At 42.6% G+C, this 17,501-nt stretch overlaps 1 long non-coding RNA gene across 1 annotated transcript in view; it reads left to right on the top strand.

Annotated features, from left to right (window-relative positions):
* LOC138065612 (uncharacterized) overlaps nucleotides 1–12,501 on the top strand; it is a 40,870-nt gene extending 28,369 nt beyond the window's left edge. Inside the window, exons 2-5 of the long non-coding RNA XR_011138712.1 lie at nucleotides 5,172–5,253; nucleotides 9,971–10,072; nucleotides 10,952–11,040; nucleotides 11,969–12,501. This is a non-coding gene — a long non-coding RNA (uncharacterized lncRNA). The remainder of the gene's footprint in view (nucleotides 1–5,171; nucleotides 5,254–9,970; nucleotides 10,073–10,951; nucleotides 11,041–11,968) is intronic.
* The last annotated feature ends 5,000 nt before the right edge of the window (nucleotides 12,502–17,501 follow it).

The following is a 17,501-nucleotide window of genomic DNA, read 5'->3' as shown; positions in this document are numbered from 1 at the left end:
TTCATGCCTTTCTTTCTCACTTCATGCTTATTTCACTGTTCCCCTTTCCTCCCCATCCTCTTTGGAGTCTTCAGCCTCCATGTCAAGGTCTACTAGCAAATGTATTTGCCAACAGCCTCTCATAGGCTTGCATGAGATCACTTCCAAGAAACTGGTTACAAGGTGTTTGTAGCGATGAGGAAGAGAAGGAATATTTTGTGCTGCTAAGTTTTATATATTAATTAATTAAACTGTAAGATGTTAATTGGAAGTGCTGGCAAATGGCTTACCCCGAGATATGGAATTCACAGGGCAAGATATACCTTTTCTACCTCCTAGGTATATGAAATGTTTTTCCTGAAAGTCTGGTACCTTGTCTCAGTACAGTATCTAGAGAGGTCCAGGGGGCCCAAGAAATTTTTATGACCTATGTCAAACCTACTAGGATGCAGTGAAAATATGGACCTATGTAAAGTGGAGGTTATACTATTTCACATATACTATCTCTGAATATCTGTTAGAATTTTCGCTAGCGGCTGCAAACCATGACTACAAGCCTGGTGTTCTCGTACAAGGGAACAGATGACAGACGACAGGCAGTGGGGAAGCAGGTTTTGCAGAGACCTCTCTGCCAAGATACATAGGAAAGGCAGGGACAGATATGACATGGAACTGGCAGAACTGCCGCTCTGCACCATGCATGGTGGCATACTTTGTGTCACACAAAGTCCTAACATACTTTATTTCTTCTTTGGACCAGGACTCATCAGAGAATGTGCTAGCTCCTAGAAAGAAGGCGTCCTGAACTTCCTTGGTGCCAGGGGACTAACATATTTTAAATGCTGAAAAAAAACTGTATTAGTTTGACATGTGTAAAAGAATCTATGAAATTTGGATTTGGATAATCTAAATGGTGATTTTCGAAAGGAAGTCATAGAAAAAAATGACTAAAACATTCTGGGTCCAAAGGTTAACAAACACTGACACACATCTTTCTTACATTTTGTATTAAATCTTTGTGTATGGAATTTGATTTAGAAAATCTGGAAGAGATTCCTGGAAATTTCTCTTAAGGCAAGGGCTTGATAAGGGGAAAACAGTAGATTTGGCAAGTCTGAGAAAAAATCTATTGCTTATTTTCATTGACCTTTGCATTCACCTTGCTGCTGTGTGAAAGCACTTTTTTTTCCAGAATAAAGTAGAAAGGAAGTCTATTCATATTAAATCCTGACATGTTCCTTTCCTGCTCAGATTTTATCCTAACAAAGGGGTGTTGCATCATGGTACAAGAGCCTGAGGGGCTATAAACTTAGTACTAAAGTATTAGAACTCAGAATCTTGTTAGATAGAGTACAAAATGATAAATTAAAGAAAAAAAAAACTTGCAAGGGTATTGTTTATGTGTGTTATCCAATAAATATCTCAGGTAAACTTCAGAAATAGCCGTAGTGACACTCGGGACATCTCCCTCTTGCATGAGTATGTGAAATGTTAGTCTACAGGATCCAGGCTTTGGGAGGTACCAAAGGTCAGACAGCCAGGGAACTGAGCTTAGTTCATCAGCTTTCTGAGCAGCTGCCCCAACCACGAGGCTGTGATGCTAAAGAGGCATCCTTTTTCCTTCAGAAATGATCGTGTTAGGCTCCTGTTATAGTCAGTGGAGAGAAGCAGGAACATTTAAGGCCTAAGGGATCACCTACTGATCACTCTGCTCTGACTCAATGGTCTATATATCTATGTAGACAGGCATCTCTATATTCTCTCTCTGTAGTGTAGTTGCCTGTACTGAAAGGAGACAAATACCACCCCTAAGGATTTTTTTGGTATGCAAATGTTATAAAAATAAAGTCAGTAGCATATAAGAGATAAAATACTGTATAATGTTAGGAGACCTGCAAAGCTAGCCCTGAAGATTCTCAGACTGAGGACCCCAAGTTTGCAGACATGTTTGACTTTCTGTGCCTAAAGATCTTGTCTGTCTCTGGGACTTAAAATACTACTGATTTACCATGGAAGAGGGTTGTAAAGATTGTCTGTGAAGTTATATGAGTGCAACAATCATCAGAGAAAAGCCAGAAAGGAAAACAAGTACACAGTCTTTGGATCACAGCGTGAGTACCATGCAAAAACCAATATGAAGGCTGCATATTGAACAACATTCTGACGTTGTTCTTCTTTAACTGAATGTGATCCATCCTGTGCAATGAATAAGCTGAAATACAGTCCATAACATAGGATACCTTCATTGAAGACTGTGTCATCATGAAGATAAAAGAAAGCAAATTCAGCTTGCATGATAGAACTTTTTTTTCCTGGAATTTCCCGGCTTCTGAATTCTTGCATGGTCAGCAGTATCTATATGTTGTGTTAGTTGACAATTTTTATATATAATGAATTTACCGTTTGCCAGTCTCCTTTTCTTCTCAAGGATGTAGTTACACAAAAGAGAAGAAAAGTACTTATTTACTTATTTACATGACTGTTGCCCTCTGAATCAGATGAAATCTCTGGTGGGGGAGGTTCTTTCCTGAGAAATGGTCAGGGGATCATGGTTGCTTAGTGTGAGTTGAGGGAGCTGTGGAAAAGAGTATTCACTCTTTGTGTAATATAGTGGGGACTGAGAGCTTACTGAGGGGACAAGGATTAAGCATGAAGCCAGACTGCAGCAGTGACAAGACGAAAGAGATATTTTTTGTGGATTCAGGAGAAGCCTATGTAAATTGTTGCAAGTCAGGAAGCTGCTGAGCTAAGTGAAGCCTGGAGGGAAAGAAATAATGGATGAGAGGTAAGAGCTGTTTATAGCCCCCTTATACTTGTTCTGTTTTACCTAGTCACTCTGAGTTTTGATACTGTAAAAGGCATGTTGTAATTTCTCTTGTTGTAAAGTCTGTCTTTTAAGGCCCAAAGCCCTTTTGAGACTTTATTTTTAAAGAAAGGTAAGGGACAGATCTGTCTCGAAGCTTTGGTGATAGTGTATTGCTTTTGCAATATTGCTTTATAGGTTGTTATTAGCACACCTAAAGTGATCTTTAGAGGCATTTTACTCAGAGCAGGATGCACTCCAACAGAAAGCAGTTCAGGGGCTATCACGTTAGGACAGAGCAAACCCTTTGCTTTCTCTCATTCACAGCCTTATGATGTTCCTGTGGTAACTCTGAGGGTTGCTGACATGACAAACTATAATTAGGGAATTTGTTAGTATATTTTAATTGCAGGTCCTGAAATTTTGCTCGTGAAAAGAAAGCAAAGAGCTAGTACTGCAGCATCTCAATGGAAGTTAGACACCAGTCACTGTGTGGGCCTGGGGCCATGTGATTGATTTTAGGATTTGCTGTGCTAGACAAGAACTGGTATTGTTAAATGTCTCTTACCTTAATCCAAGGAAGTTTCTGGACTGAGGATGACTTTCTCTGTGCAATGTTGCGCATTCAGCCAGTGATTTGCAGCCAGGTAAGACAAAACTTCCCCATTGCCTTTCCCCCGGGCAGATGGAGTAGGACGGCCACAGTCAAGGATGATCCAGTGACTTCCTTCCCCCCTCCCACCTGCAGTACAAGTTTTTGTCACCTCTCCAGCTTGCACTAGCTCTCGCTGAAGCAGTGGATGAAGTTTAATCAACTCCAGTGTCTGGTTCTCAAAAGCATGACCTAGCCTCAAATAATCTTGCTTCTCTGGCCAAAGAGTTTAAAATGACTTTTCCTCAAGATTTAATCAACCTTAATAAGGGAATTTATTTTGAAAGTCTGAGTTCTTCTTATAAAAATGTTGAAGTCTAGGCACAGTCAATGTTTTGGTCCAGAGCATGATACACATAAGAGTACTTGATGTCCACCTCATCAAATCATTTTTTCCATTTGAAGCAAACAAGTTTTACTTAATCACACCAGGCTACTGCTCTTTCTTGAACCTCTATTCATTCCCAGTGATAAAAAAGAATTTGGGGAGTGCAGAATGCCTGTTGTTTCCCGGAAACCCAGTCCTATGTCTCCTCAACTCATAGAACCTGTTCCGGACAAAGGGTGGCCAAGGCACATCCAGTTTATCTGCAGTTGGCATAGACTGCCAGCAGCTTGTAAGAAGCCCTTCAGGCTTTAATCTAGGGACCTTTGCTTTAGGAGGAAGGTGACAGAGAACCAAAAGCCCTGGAAGTCATAAAAGTAGAAAATGAATGAGTTTTCCTGGTGTCTAGTAGTTACACGTCTTGCAAAATATTTTTGAAAAAATCCTTTAAAATTTCTGCATATCTACACATGCAGAGCCTTGATTCAACAGGTTCCTGAAATAGTGGATATATAGACCTTGTGATACTGGAGGTAATGTGACCTAGAGGGAGCAGACGTGGTTTGGATTGTGGAGCATCTTTAACAGGGACATCTGTGCTCTGTCAGTTGGACTCAGACCTTCTCCATTATAAAAATGAGAGAGAGTTCAACGAAAGACAGTGGATGAATTTAGGAGGAGTGTCTCTCTTCACAATATTAAAAATAGTTTACAGTGGAAGGACAACTTAGGAAATGGAACAGCTATTTCCTTGCTCTACAGTTCTGGATGCAATGATTATTGGTAAGATTTTTCAAAAGACAGCAGGAACACAGTTCCAATTGAAATTCCAAAAGACTTAGGCATCTTAGGTTTTTTTGATATCTTTTGAAAAGTATTTGGAAAATTCACTGAAGCAGCTTTTTACTTCTTCAAAATCTTTACGTTTATGGGATTTCATTCCTGCCATTCAAGAAAGTAGTAAGAAGGAGGAAAGAGAAGAATGTTAATTCTGGGAGAGTTATAGAAAAATTTTCTACTCCAGATGTTTTGGCCATTAGGTGACACCTTTAGAAGTTAGTCTAGAGAGCTGCAATGTTTTATGTTTTTGTTATGAATGCATATTATGACTAACATCCCTCACCACAGCCAAAGTACCTCATCTGTGATCACACCTACTACGTCAAGATGGCTCTAGAGTCTTAATTAGCAGTGACCCAGTATTTAAAGAGTCAATAGTAAAGTTAGCTGGATAAGACAAAGCCAGAAAGGGTGGATGTGCTGGACTTGATAAGACTGGAACTCCATTGCAAATTTGTTTTAAAATGGGACTCAAGTTTTGTGGAGACGGTAAGTTCCCGTTGTTTGTATTATCTCTCTAATGACAATGCAAGGTGCTCAATGGCAATCTCTGTCTTTTTCTGTCACTGTAGGGTATCGTCTAGACTAGTGTTGTTTTCTTCACGAAAGTGAAACAGAAGTTCAGACAGCTGAGTAAGAGATGGGCTACCATAGGTAAGTTGATTGTAGAATGTTAGGAGCCATTGAGGTAGATAGATACTTTAGCAGAGACAATGAAATATTTGAAATATAAACCACTATGTCTTTGTTAACCCAGCAAAACAAGGGCTTAGAGGGCATAGGAGTGCTGTATATAAATATATTGGAGGAGAAGGAACTAAACTGCTTTTCAGATTGACCTCAAACACGAAAAGGGTTGTATACTGGTTGTAATAGGAGGGGATGCATCTGATGACTTGAGAGTTTCTTTTCAGCTCTGTACCCTTGAGACTTTGGGAAGCAACTCATCTGTTTTTGTCTTTAGCATTTGAAGCTTTCTGAGGGCAGGGACCTGTCTTTCTATTGAACTGGGATGCATCTCAGAGCCTTCTATCAGTTCTTAACTGGAATGAACAACACTACATATTTCAGCTGCTAGTGGGTGGCTTGGCAAACAAGCAAAGCTGGTAGTAGCTTACAGCAGTTGCCAGTCATGGAAGAGATAACAGCCATGACACAACTGTTTACTTAACCTGTGCCAGAGCTTCGAAAGCCAGGTTAGCAATTCTTCCTTTTTGGACCATTGGAAAAGCTTTGGAGATGTGATATTTCCTGAAAGCAGAGGGTTCTGGAATCACCTTACCCATCTGCTCCTCCACAGCCGAAACAGCGCATCTGGCTCTCCAAGTTTCTTTTCTTGACTCTTCTTCTCAGTTTCATCTCTTCCCTCTCTTCCTCCTTCTCTCACTTGTCTGACCCTTGTCTGGCCCCAATCCTTCATTTCTGGGGCAAATGCTGAACTGAATTTGGTTGCTGTGAAGAACCTTTGAGCCAATGCTGACAAAGAAGAAAGGCTTTGAGTTGTTCTATGTGGTGTATGCCTGGAGCCTACTGGTGTTTGATCCCAGTAGAAACATTTAATCTCAAGTATTTGTCAAGTGATGCACTCCACAAAACAGCCCTGATTGCAGGGCTGAGTGCAGTCATTGTCCACTCTTAGTGGGCAACATAAAAAAAAAACTACAGCCTGTCAAGATGAAGGGGCGTGTAGGGTAGTATGTAGTGCAATAGCATTTAGGCCAATTTCACCTTTCTCCAGCTACACTTTCTGTATGGCAAAAGCATAGTTCCTGCTTTGGTTTGATACAGCTATGCAAAGTAGCTTTCATGAAGGATGAAAGTAGACCCCAAAATCTGAGTATACCTAACTTTACTTATGATTAACTTGTTTTTAACTGTGCACAAGTTACTGCATTCCATACAAAAGCCTATCGTATACTCACATGCATGCACGCATGCATACCACACACAATCAATCAGACTAGGTTTACCTAACAGTTATCCTCTTACAGATGGAATAGACATCTGTCTAATAGATATGCAAAAATGCAATGCTATAGGAAGGCACACTTTTAATAAATAAAGTCCTACAGATTTTTGATAATGAAACTGAAAACAGTCTGAAGTATGAATCTAATATGTTTTTCACTGAAAGATTAATAAGCCTCCAAAATATAGGAGACATTCTGATCAGGTCTCATATACTCAGATATGTATGTATGTGTACAACATAGTGGTCTGAATCCACTTTTTTTTTTTTTGTTAATGCCACAGAAAGGCAAATTCAAGCCATTTAACAGTCATTAAAGGAGTTTTATTAATATCTCATTGCTTGACCTTTATGCTGTAACTGAACTGAATTATAGGCTCAATCTTTTCCTGTGACCTATTTAGTACATTAGCCCCCCAATGCATGTTTTTTCCTGCTGAATTGTTATAGCTTGATTCAATGCAGAACTGATTTAGTAGCAAATTGATTTCGTGCCTTTGGTGATATGGCATCTTTGTCTCTCTCCTGTTCTAATATAATGACTCATAATTCTTCATCAGGAAAATATTTACAAAGAATTTAAAAATGAGTGTTTGATGCCATTAGCATCAATAAACTATGCTTTTTTTATTTATTTGTTGCTGGTAGCTTTTGTGATACAAGGCATTTTATGTTAGCATTAGAAGATCATATGAATCTTCCAGTATTTCTTTTTTTTTTTTCATGTATCTATTCAAAAGTACAAATGAGCCCCTTCAATTATTTTGGGATGCTAGATGCCTCTAAAAATTACTGATAAGATACACAAATGGCATGAATCTCATGTCCATGAATCCATATCCAACCAAGTATGGTAATTACTATCCAGTGGCTAAAATTAGTTTATGATGTGGATAGGAGCGTTTAAAAATTCCTAAGAAACATACTCCAGTTCTATTCTTTTATTCTATAAAAGTGAAAGCAGAGGGGAAATATGATACTCTTAAATATGGAAAATCTTGCAACACAGAGATGGGAAATAAATTATTCACAGGAAACTTGGAGAGATATATGGGCAGAAATGGCAACAGCAAAGGTTTAATTTAGAAAACAGAAAATGTTTTTAATAGTAGGGGAATTTAAGCACTGAGATAGACTGCTTTGGGAAACTGAAAAATCCATCTCTGAAGTTTTTAAAAACAAGTTGGATAAGTAATTGTCAAAAATGGTGTATAAAGAGTTGGTTGTGATGAGGGACCGGGACATGGAATATGTGATTGGTGGATTGAGAACTGGCTGGATGGCAGAGCTCAGAGGGTTGTGGTGAATGGCGCAGAGTCTAGTCGGAGGCCTGGAGTTACTGTTGTCCCCCAGGGGTCAGTACCGAGTCCAATCCTGTTCAGTTTACTCATCAGTGACTTGGATGAAAGGACAGAGTGCACTCTCGTCAAGTCTGATGATGATACTAAACTGGGAGGAGTGGCTGACGCACCAGAAGGCTGTGCTGCCATTCAGAGGGACCTGGACAGGCTGGAGAGCTGGGCGGAGAGGAACCTCCTGAAGTTCAACAAAGGCAAGTGCAGGGTCCTGCACCTAGGGAGGAATAACCCCAGGCACCAGGACAGGCTGAGGGCTGACCTGCCTTCCAAGCAGCTCTGCCGAGAAGGACCTGGGGAGTGCTGGTGGACAACAAGTTAAACACGAGCCAGCAGCATGCCCTTGTGGCCAAGAAGGCCAATGGTCTCCTGGGGTGCGTTAGGCAGAGTGTTGCCAGCAGGTGGAGGGAGGTGATCCTGCCCCTCTCCTCAGCCCTGGGGAGGCCTCACCTGGAGGACTGTGTCCAGTTCTGGGCTCCCCAGTACAAGAGAGACATGGCACTCCTGGAGAGAGTCCAGCGGAGGGCTACCAAGATGATTAGGGGACTGGAGCCTCTCTCCTCTGAAGAACGGCTGAGGGAGCTGGGCCTGTTCGGCCTGGAGAAGAGAAGACTGAGAGGCGATCTCATCAATTATGTACAAGTGTCTGAAGGGGAGGGTGTCAAGAGGATGGGGCCAGACTCTTCTCTGTGGTATCCAGGGACAGGACAAGAGGCAACAGGCACAAGCTGAACCACAGGCAGTTCCACCTGAACATGAGGAAAAAATTCTTGACTGTCAGGGTGACAGAGCACTGGCACAGGTTGCCCAGAGAGGCGGTGGAGTCTCCTTCCCTGGAGATATTCAAAACCCTCCTGGACACGATCCTGGGCAATGTGCTCTAGGTGACCCTGCTTGAGCAGGGGGGTTGGACTAGATGATCTCCAGAGGTCCCTTCCAACCTCAACCATTCTGTGATTCTTTCTATGTGTGATTCTGTGACCTCCCTTTGGGAGGTAAGTGATCAAATGTCTCTTATTAAAGGCCTTACAGGAGTCCAGAAATCAAATGAATATGGAGAATGATCGTTCCTAGAGGTAATCTTGCAGTTTGTGTTAATAGTCCTTTTATTTTGGAAGATCTCAACGAAATTCCATGACTAGCAGAATTGTTGATATTTCATAAACACTTTGGAGAGGCAGCACAGCACAACAATTTGCACAAGCAGCTAGTTAAAACATTTTGGCTAAAAAGATTGAAGAGTTTGTGCTGTTCCGTATATGTTTATAAAAGCTGTATTTGTTCTCCCTTTCTGTAAGAATTTCAGTGATGAAGCTGATCAAGCACTTGAAAAGTGCTTTAGATGTGATCTGAAGCCCATTAACGACAGTAGGAATCTTTCTATTACTTTTTAATAGGCTTTGTGTCAGGCTTTTTGTGTGTTGTTCACACAGTAACTCCTATTTCCGTATTAGCAATAAATACCCAGCATGACAAATTTTGCTTTTACCTCTATCAAGTGATGTTTATTCCAATTTTACAGTCATTTGCATGTGCCCAACACTGCATTTTTGGATTGTGTTTAGAAAAGCTGTTATCTAGCTCTTGAGTCAGCTGTGTTCACCTTAGTGACTGCAATAGATTTGACTACGTTTACCCCTCTGAAGACTTCAAGATATGTCTTATGAGGAGACAAGCTGTGTTATGAAAATACAGTTAACTAAACAAAAAAGCGGGGGAAAATCCTCATCTCATTTGTTAAAATGCAATTCAGACTGAATTTAACAATACTATTTTTATTCAGGGATATTTCAGAGTACACCCGCTTCTTCCTGACATGCACAAGTCTCTTAAGAAACGTAGTAGTGATTTAGAACTTAGCTGCAATTGAACCTCTTAACATATCTTATACTGAGACCATAAGATAGCAACACTGGGCGTTTACAAGCATGTAAGTGCACTTCTTAAAGCTTGCTCAACAAAGGAGTGTTTGTTATTTCCCTCCTTCTTTTTTCTTTTTTCTTTTTCTTTTTTTTCCTTTGAAACTTGACTGGCTCTTCTTCAGCAGGTCCTGGGGCGCCTAAGAGAGGGAACCCAAGAGTGAAGACTGCCCACCGACTGCCAAGTCTACCGGCCTCAGCTCCAGTGAAAGCAGCCTGAACGTTTCAAGGTGCCTTCCCTTGGGAAGCCCCAGGTGGTTCCTGTGGCCCCAGCTCTGGACATTTGTCACTCTGGGGCCTGCTCTTGTGTAAATCTGAGTGTTTGTGCTCAGTATTAAATTTCCATTTCAAACATGTTTCAAGAGTTAAGCTGTTGATGTTGATACTCGTGGTTTAGGAACAAACAACAAGCAGACACCTTCAGAGCAGGATCAATATCAGTGTTGCAGGGGAAGAGGCAAGAACCAGAGGCCGTTAATGAAAGCCAGCTATGTTTTAAGGCTTGCATTTCTGACAGCACAGGTGATAAGAGGCTGGGACAAGCTCCCATGAGGAGTGATGGGTTCTTCATCTCTTTGAATTTTCAGATATGGCCTGAATAAACATCCTGGTGGACATGTTTCTATTGGGTGATTAAGTGGGAAAAATACTACAGGCATTGTTATAGAGGATATATAGAGGATATGTGATCTTATATTTTGTTCTGGCTTTAACTCCATTTATTCATAATGACTCCTTGTTTATCATATGCTGCTCGAGTCTGTTTGTTGCATGCTTTTGATAAATGACTCTTTGTAAATTAGAATATTTTCTCCATTGTGACAATACGTCAAATACAGATCAAGCCTCTTCTACAGCAGTCCTAATATGTGAGCTAGGTGAGTATACAGAAGTGTCTGAGCTCGAAACAGCCCCTGGATCTCATTCAGTCCATTTGCTGGAAGCGCAGAAGAACTGGTTTAGGCAGTCTGAACCGTATCAAACCTAATAATGGGCTCAGGATTTCTCTGTTTTGGGGGGAAAGAGGATCTCTTGATGCTTATGTTTCACTAAAAGCTACTCTTGAAGTTACAAATGTGTTTTTAATAGTTAATCTCAAATTTCCTCAGCTGCAGCCTGTACACATCTCGTATGGATTGATCCTTCTTGACAAATAATTGATACCGTTCTTCATGTCATCTGTTTATGGAGTTGCACGGTAAGCTGTTACCAGTTCCTCACATTTATCTTTATTCTAGACCTACTATCTCATTTTTTAAATTTTTTTGGCATTCTTTTCCTAAAATTTTTGGTAGTTTGCGAAGTCTAGGAGTAAGATTAATATTTGAACCATTACTTAATCAGGAGCAGATAGTCAAGTGACTAATCATTGTTGTAGTCACATGGATGCATTGAAGGTAAGGTCTTCCCACGCTAACGCCAACTGGAGTGAAACACACGTAAACAATCCTTTGATATTTATCAGAACTACATTCCACTTTTAAATACTGGGAAGGCAGAACCTCAATATTAATATCTGGTAGAGTGTGTGTCAAACAAAGTGTCCAGTTGGTCTGACAAAATTAGCTACAGTATTAAACCAGTTGCCAGTTGGAGGCCTGGAGCTAGCAATGTCCCCCAGGGGTCATCTTCCTGGGGGGGATCCCCTAATAGGCTTCTCCTTAGCCTTATAATGTCTCAGATATCCAGTTGTAACTGATTTTTCATACTTTATTTTCATTAACATCTACAATATGTTATAGAATGCTTTTAAAACAGATGTTCTTTGAATGATTCAGCCAGCTTGAGTTACTGATAAGAAATAGTTGAAATTCCTGCTTGCTCTGTGGAAAATATTTCTGTAGAAATCAGCAAACAGAAGGTTGTTCTGCTTGAAAAGCAGTCTTGTTTGTCCCTTAAAAAGGGGGGCAAAATGCTTTGGCACCTGCTCAGTGTTGAGGGAGTAGTAGTAGTAGTATTATTTCTTTCTTCCCCCCGCCCCCAACTGTTTTAATTGTTTTAGGCACCTGGAAAAGATTCACTTGAACTGCTCAGCAGCAATGTAATGTAGCCACAGGAGTTGGGCAAATACTACAAAGAGCTGGTTCCACATATTCATGTGTATTCGTTTATTGTCTCTGTGCTAGGACATTTGCGGAAACAATGACTTGTTGTTTTGCTGGGAGGCCAAAGAGAAGAGCAACGTGCAGCCACAGGATCTGGTGGCAGATCAAAAGAGGTCTCTGAAGCCCCAGTCCGTTCTCTCGGGTGTCCTGCCCATAAGGCAGGGAAAGATGCAAGCTCCAAGGATTTGGTGACACGATGTCTTCCTGACTGGAGGACGTAATCCTCTCTGCTTTATCCCTTTGTGATTTTATAGGCTTTATTATACCTCCGTGTTGTTTCTCTCTTTTCTGAGATAAGCTGTTTCATCTTTCTAGTTTATGAGTTTCCAAGACTCTTGATCTGTTTACTGCTCTTGTTTTGTGCTTTTGCTTCCTCTTAGAAACCGACAGAAAGCAGTTTGACAGATGCCACTTTTCTGCCTCACCCTGCACTGCCATGCCCATACGAAAAGCTAGACAGGAGCCTTTGCAGTTATGCTTTTTGTCTCTGCACAATAATAGAAAGAGGTTTCACAGAATCACAGAATCACAGAATGGTTGAGGTTGGAAGGGACCTCTGGAGATCATCTAGTCCAACCTCCCTGCTCAAGCAGGGTCACCTAGAGCACATTGCCCAGGATCGTGTCCAGGAGGGTTTTGAATATCTCCAGGGAAGGAGACTCCACCGCCTCTCTGGGCAACCTGTGCCAGTGCTCTGTCACCCTGACAGTCAAGAATTTTTTCCTCATGTTCAGGTGGAACTGCCTGTGGTTCAGCTTGTGCCTGTTGCCTCTTGTCCTGTCCCTGGATACCACAGAGAAGAGTCTGGCCCCATCCTCTTGACACCCTCCCCTTCAGACACTTGTACATAATTGATGAGATCGCCTCTCAGTCTTCTCTTCTCCAGGCCCAGCTCCCTCAGCCGTTCTTCAGAGGAGAGAGGCTCCAGTCCCCTAATCATCTTGGTAGCCCTCCGCTGGACTCTTTCCAGTAGCGCCATGTCTCTCTTGTGCTGGGGAGCCCAGAACTGGACACAGTAGTCCAGGTGAGGCCTCCCCAGGGCTGAGGAGAGGGGCAGGATCACCTCCCTCCACCTGCTGGCAACACTCTGCCTAACGCACCCCAGGAGACCATTGGCCTTCTTGGCCACAAGGGCACATTGCTGGCTCATGTTTAACTTGTCCACCAGCACTCCCGAGGTCCTTCTCTGCAGAGCTGCCTTTGTGGAATTTCATGAGGTTCCTCTCCGCCCAGCTCTCCAGCCTGTCCAGGTCCCTTTGAATGGTGGTACAGCCTTCTGGTGTGTCAGCCACTCCCCCCAGTTCAGTATCATCAGCAGACTTGGTAGGGAGGCACTCTGTGCCTTCATCCAGGTTATTGGTGAATATATTGAACGAGACTGGACCCAGGCCTGAGCCCTGGGGGACACCACTAGCCACAGGCCTCCAACTTGACTCTGCGCCATTCACCACAACCCTCTGAGCTCGGCCATCCAGCCAGTTCTCAATCCACCTCACTGTCCACTCATCTAGCCCACACTTCCTGAGCTTACCTCGGAGGATGTGATGGGAGACAGTGTCAAAAGCCTTGCTCAAGTCCAGGCAGACAACATCCACTGCTCTCCCCTCATCTCCCCCAGCCAGTCATTCCGTCATAGAAGGCTATCTGATTGGTCAAGCATGATTTCCCTTTGGTGAATCCGTGCTGCCTACTCCTGATCACCTTCTTGTCCTCCACATGCTTAGTGATAACCTCCAGGAGGAGCTGTTCCATCACCTTTCCAGGGATGGAGGTGAGGCTGGCAGGCCTGTAGTTCCCTGGCTCCTCCTTCTTACCCTTTTGGAAGACTGGCGTGACATGGGCTTTCTTCCAGTCCTCAGGCACCTCTCCTGTTCTCCAGGACTTTTCCAAGGTGATGGAGAGTGGCCTAGCAATAACATCCACCAGCTCCCTCAGCACTCGTGGGTGCATCCCATGGATTTATGGATGTCAAGTTTGGACAAAAGATCTCTAACCTGATCCTCCTCGACCAAGGGAGAGTCTTCCTTTCTCCAGACTTCCTCTCTTGTCTCCAAGGTCTGGAATTCCTCAGGACTGGCCTTAGCAGTGAAGACTGAAGCAAAGGCAGCATTCAATAACTCTGCTTTCTCTGTATCCTGCGTCACCAGGGCACCCACCCCAATCAGCAGCAGGCCCACATTTTCCCTCGTCTTCCTTTTGCTATTGATGCCTTTGAAGAACCCCTTCTTGTTGTCCTTGACATCCCTTGCCAGATTTAATTCCAAATGGGCCTTAGCTTTCCTTGTTGCATCCCTGCACACTCTGACAACGTCCCTGTATTCCTCCCAAGTGGCCTGTCCCCTTTTCCACATCCTGCAGACTTCCTTCTTCTGCTGGAGTTTTGCCAGGAGTCCCTTGCTCCTCCATGCAGGTCTCCTGCCCACTTTGCTGGACTTCTTACTCAGAGGGAGGCACCGATCTTGAGCCTGGAAGAAGTGATGCTTGAATATCAACCAGCTCTCCTGGACCCCTCTTCCTTCTAGGGCCCTGTCCCATGATATTCCTCCAAGTAGGTCCCTGAAGAGGCCAAAGTCAGCTCTCCTGAAGTCCAGCGTTGCAATCCTACTCATTGCCCTGCTCCCTCCTCGTAGGAGCCTGAACTCCACCATCTCATGGTCCCTGCAGCCAAGGCTGCCCCCAACCTTCACATCTCCAACTAGACCTTCTTCTTTAGTACAAGGTCCAGCAGCGCACCTCTCCTTGTTGGCGTCTCCATCACCTGGGTCAAGAAATTATCCTCAATGCTCTGCAGGTACCTCTTTGACTGTTTGTGCCTAGCTGTGCTGTCTTGCCAACAGATATCAGGGTCGTGGAAGTCCCCCATGAGAACTAGGGCCTGTGACTGTGAGGCTACTTCCAGCTGTCTGTAGAAGGCCTCATCGATGGCTTCCTCCTGATCAGGTGGCCTGTAGTAAACCCCCACAGCTGTGTCGCCCATGTTACCCTGCCCTTTAATCCTTACCCATAGGCTCTCCACTTGCTCTTCACCCACCCTGAGGCAGAGCTCCATACGTTCCAGTTGCTCCCTCACATAAAGAGCAACTCCACCACCTCACCTTCCTGACCTGTCTTTCCTAAACAGCACATAGCCATCGATGACAGCATTCCAGTCATGTGAGCTATCCCACCATGTCTCTGTCACTGCCATGAGATCATCGCCCTGCAACCGCACACAGATCTCTCATTCTTCCTGTTTATTCCCTATGCTGTATTTATTTTGCCTGTGCATAAACCAGGCCATGCCCTAAAATTACCAGAGTTTTCAGACAGCGTTAAATATCCAGTTTCTTGTAATTAATGCCTGTGATGAGTTATACTCAGACAGTTTGGGAACTGATGCAAAATGTGTGCTCAGCATCCACGCAAAACCATTCCAATTCTGAACACTCTTAATTTGCTGTTCAGGGTAGATTATTTGGTGTGATTTGACAAAGAACTTTGAATAATGACTGTGTGAATGTGAAAACTATGATCTGCTCAGGATAATTCATGAGCTGAAAGTTTATCAGAGAATACTATGTATAATGCATTAAAATAATCTCTGTAGCATTCCATTTTCCTATTCAGTGTGGTTTTTATTACTTTTCTACAGTGATATGGCCAAGCTAGGGTGGCAGTAGGAGGAAACAAACGAGATGCATCTATTCTGTGTGGGTCTGCAGAGCTCACAGAATTGTATGTATGTCAGCTAACGGCAGCAGAAGCTCATTAAATTATTTTTCAGTGTGGTTCCAAATGTCTTAGAAAGAGGCTGCTAATATTTTGCAGATCCCTTGGAGAATTCATCTCTGTAGTCAAAGTAGTTTTTCTGGTATCACTAGGATAGTACTGTTTTATCAGGTCCCTGCAATGTGCAGAGCAGACAACGTCCAAGTATTTCCTGTTGCTATCTCTCACCAGAGTAATAGTGTTGACGGGTTACTGTAGAGAGCAGTTGGCTATTAACATGTGGTAAGCGTATTTGCTTTTCAGTTGTCTTATATAAGCTGCTGCATGGCTGGGTTTCCTGAACCAATTATATTGTGAATAACTCTTATGAATATCACACACTGGGGCTTGGATGGAAAGATCCACCTAGAAGGACAAAATGTATCCAAAGCAGCAAAGACTGCAGTTGAGATAGGAGGTTTCAGGGCATTTGGCTTGGCATGGGACATTGCAACCTGAAGGCTAATTTAACTGTCACTGACTATTCAAAATATACTTATCAAGGTGTCCCAGAGTACAAATCAGTATTAAAGCAAAGAGAAGTCAGGAGACCAAAACTCCCTTTCCTCTGCTGAAAGTTAGGGCACTGGTCAGCTTTATGTTTGAAGAGGATTCAGTTTTCTCATTGTATTCTGTCATGGTTGCTAAGGACACACACATTGCCCTGGATGGGCTCTGGTACTGCAAAAACTCTCTGAAATCCATGTTGCTATGCACTAGAGAGACTTGTTTTCTTTCTGGTGGCTAAGACCCCAGTTACAGAGTCTGAATACCAGTCTTACCATGTCAGTTGACCAGGAGTCACTTGACCCAAGCAAGGCTCTTCTAATTCAGCCAGAGTAAGTCTTATTTTGTCCATGCCCATCCTCTGGCAGATACACAGCAGATGACCTGCTCTTACAAAGTGCCTTTGTAATGGGTAATGGCTATTAACATTTGCTTCTCTGCCCCCTCTTTGACCTTATGACGCTATGCATTTTTAAGGCTGTAATCCTGTCAAAAGACTGATGTCATTACAAGGCAAAATAGTGGAAAGAATGGAGTCACAGTGAAATAAATAAATAAATATCTGAAATAACAACATAGGCCCTCCCAAGTCTTGACAATGCATTTCTCTTTGTATATATATATTTCCTTTTTTCTTTAAAATGAAATGTACTCTGTTCCCAAATTCCCACTTGTGTCATGGAAGTGATAGAATTGGATGAGCTACATATTAACCTCTTAAAAGATTAGTGATTCTCTAACCCAGTTTTTTAATAGCTTATTAGTGTAAAAGGAAGTGTTGATGGACTGATGGGACATAAACATGATTCATATTCAAAAATAGCGTATCTCTCTGAGTTCACTTGCTAACTCCCTCTGGCTAAAAGAGCAAAGAACAACCATTAAAAGACAGAAACCAAGAAAATACAAACAAATCAATCTGACCTGAGCAGTATGCAGACAAATAGAGGAGATCGAATTGTTTTACAGATGTAAATGGGTGCATCTGTATGGACTTAAGCAGAGCTACTCTGATTTACAGCAGCCAAGAATCTGACCCCAAGTTTAGAGATGGTTTGGTACATAGTTGAGAGAATAGAAATTACTGTTCATCATGTATTGAGCGTTTGAACTAACTGCCTGTTCCCTCAAGTCTCCAGCTCACATTGTGACCCCATAGAAGAAAACCTGCAAGTAATAAAAACCATGAGGTGCAGTCTAAAAATGAGATGTTGAAGACAGGTTTAAATTTGAGCTGTTTGCTCTGACTGTGTTTTTTCTGTGACCAGATCATTCCCTGTGTCTCTCTGACTCAAAAGTC

Source organism: Struthio camelus, chromosome 1 (genome assembly GCF_040807025.1).
Source record: "Struthio camelus isolate bStrCam1 chromosome 1, bStrCam1.hap1, whole genome shotgun sequence".
Lineage (NCBI taxonomy): Eukaryota > Metazoa > Chordata > Aves > Struthioniformes > Struthionidae > Struthio > Struthio camelus.
The sequence above is the reverse complement of the archived record's forward strand: the minus strand, read 5'-3'. Positions and strand labels throughout refer to the sequence as shown.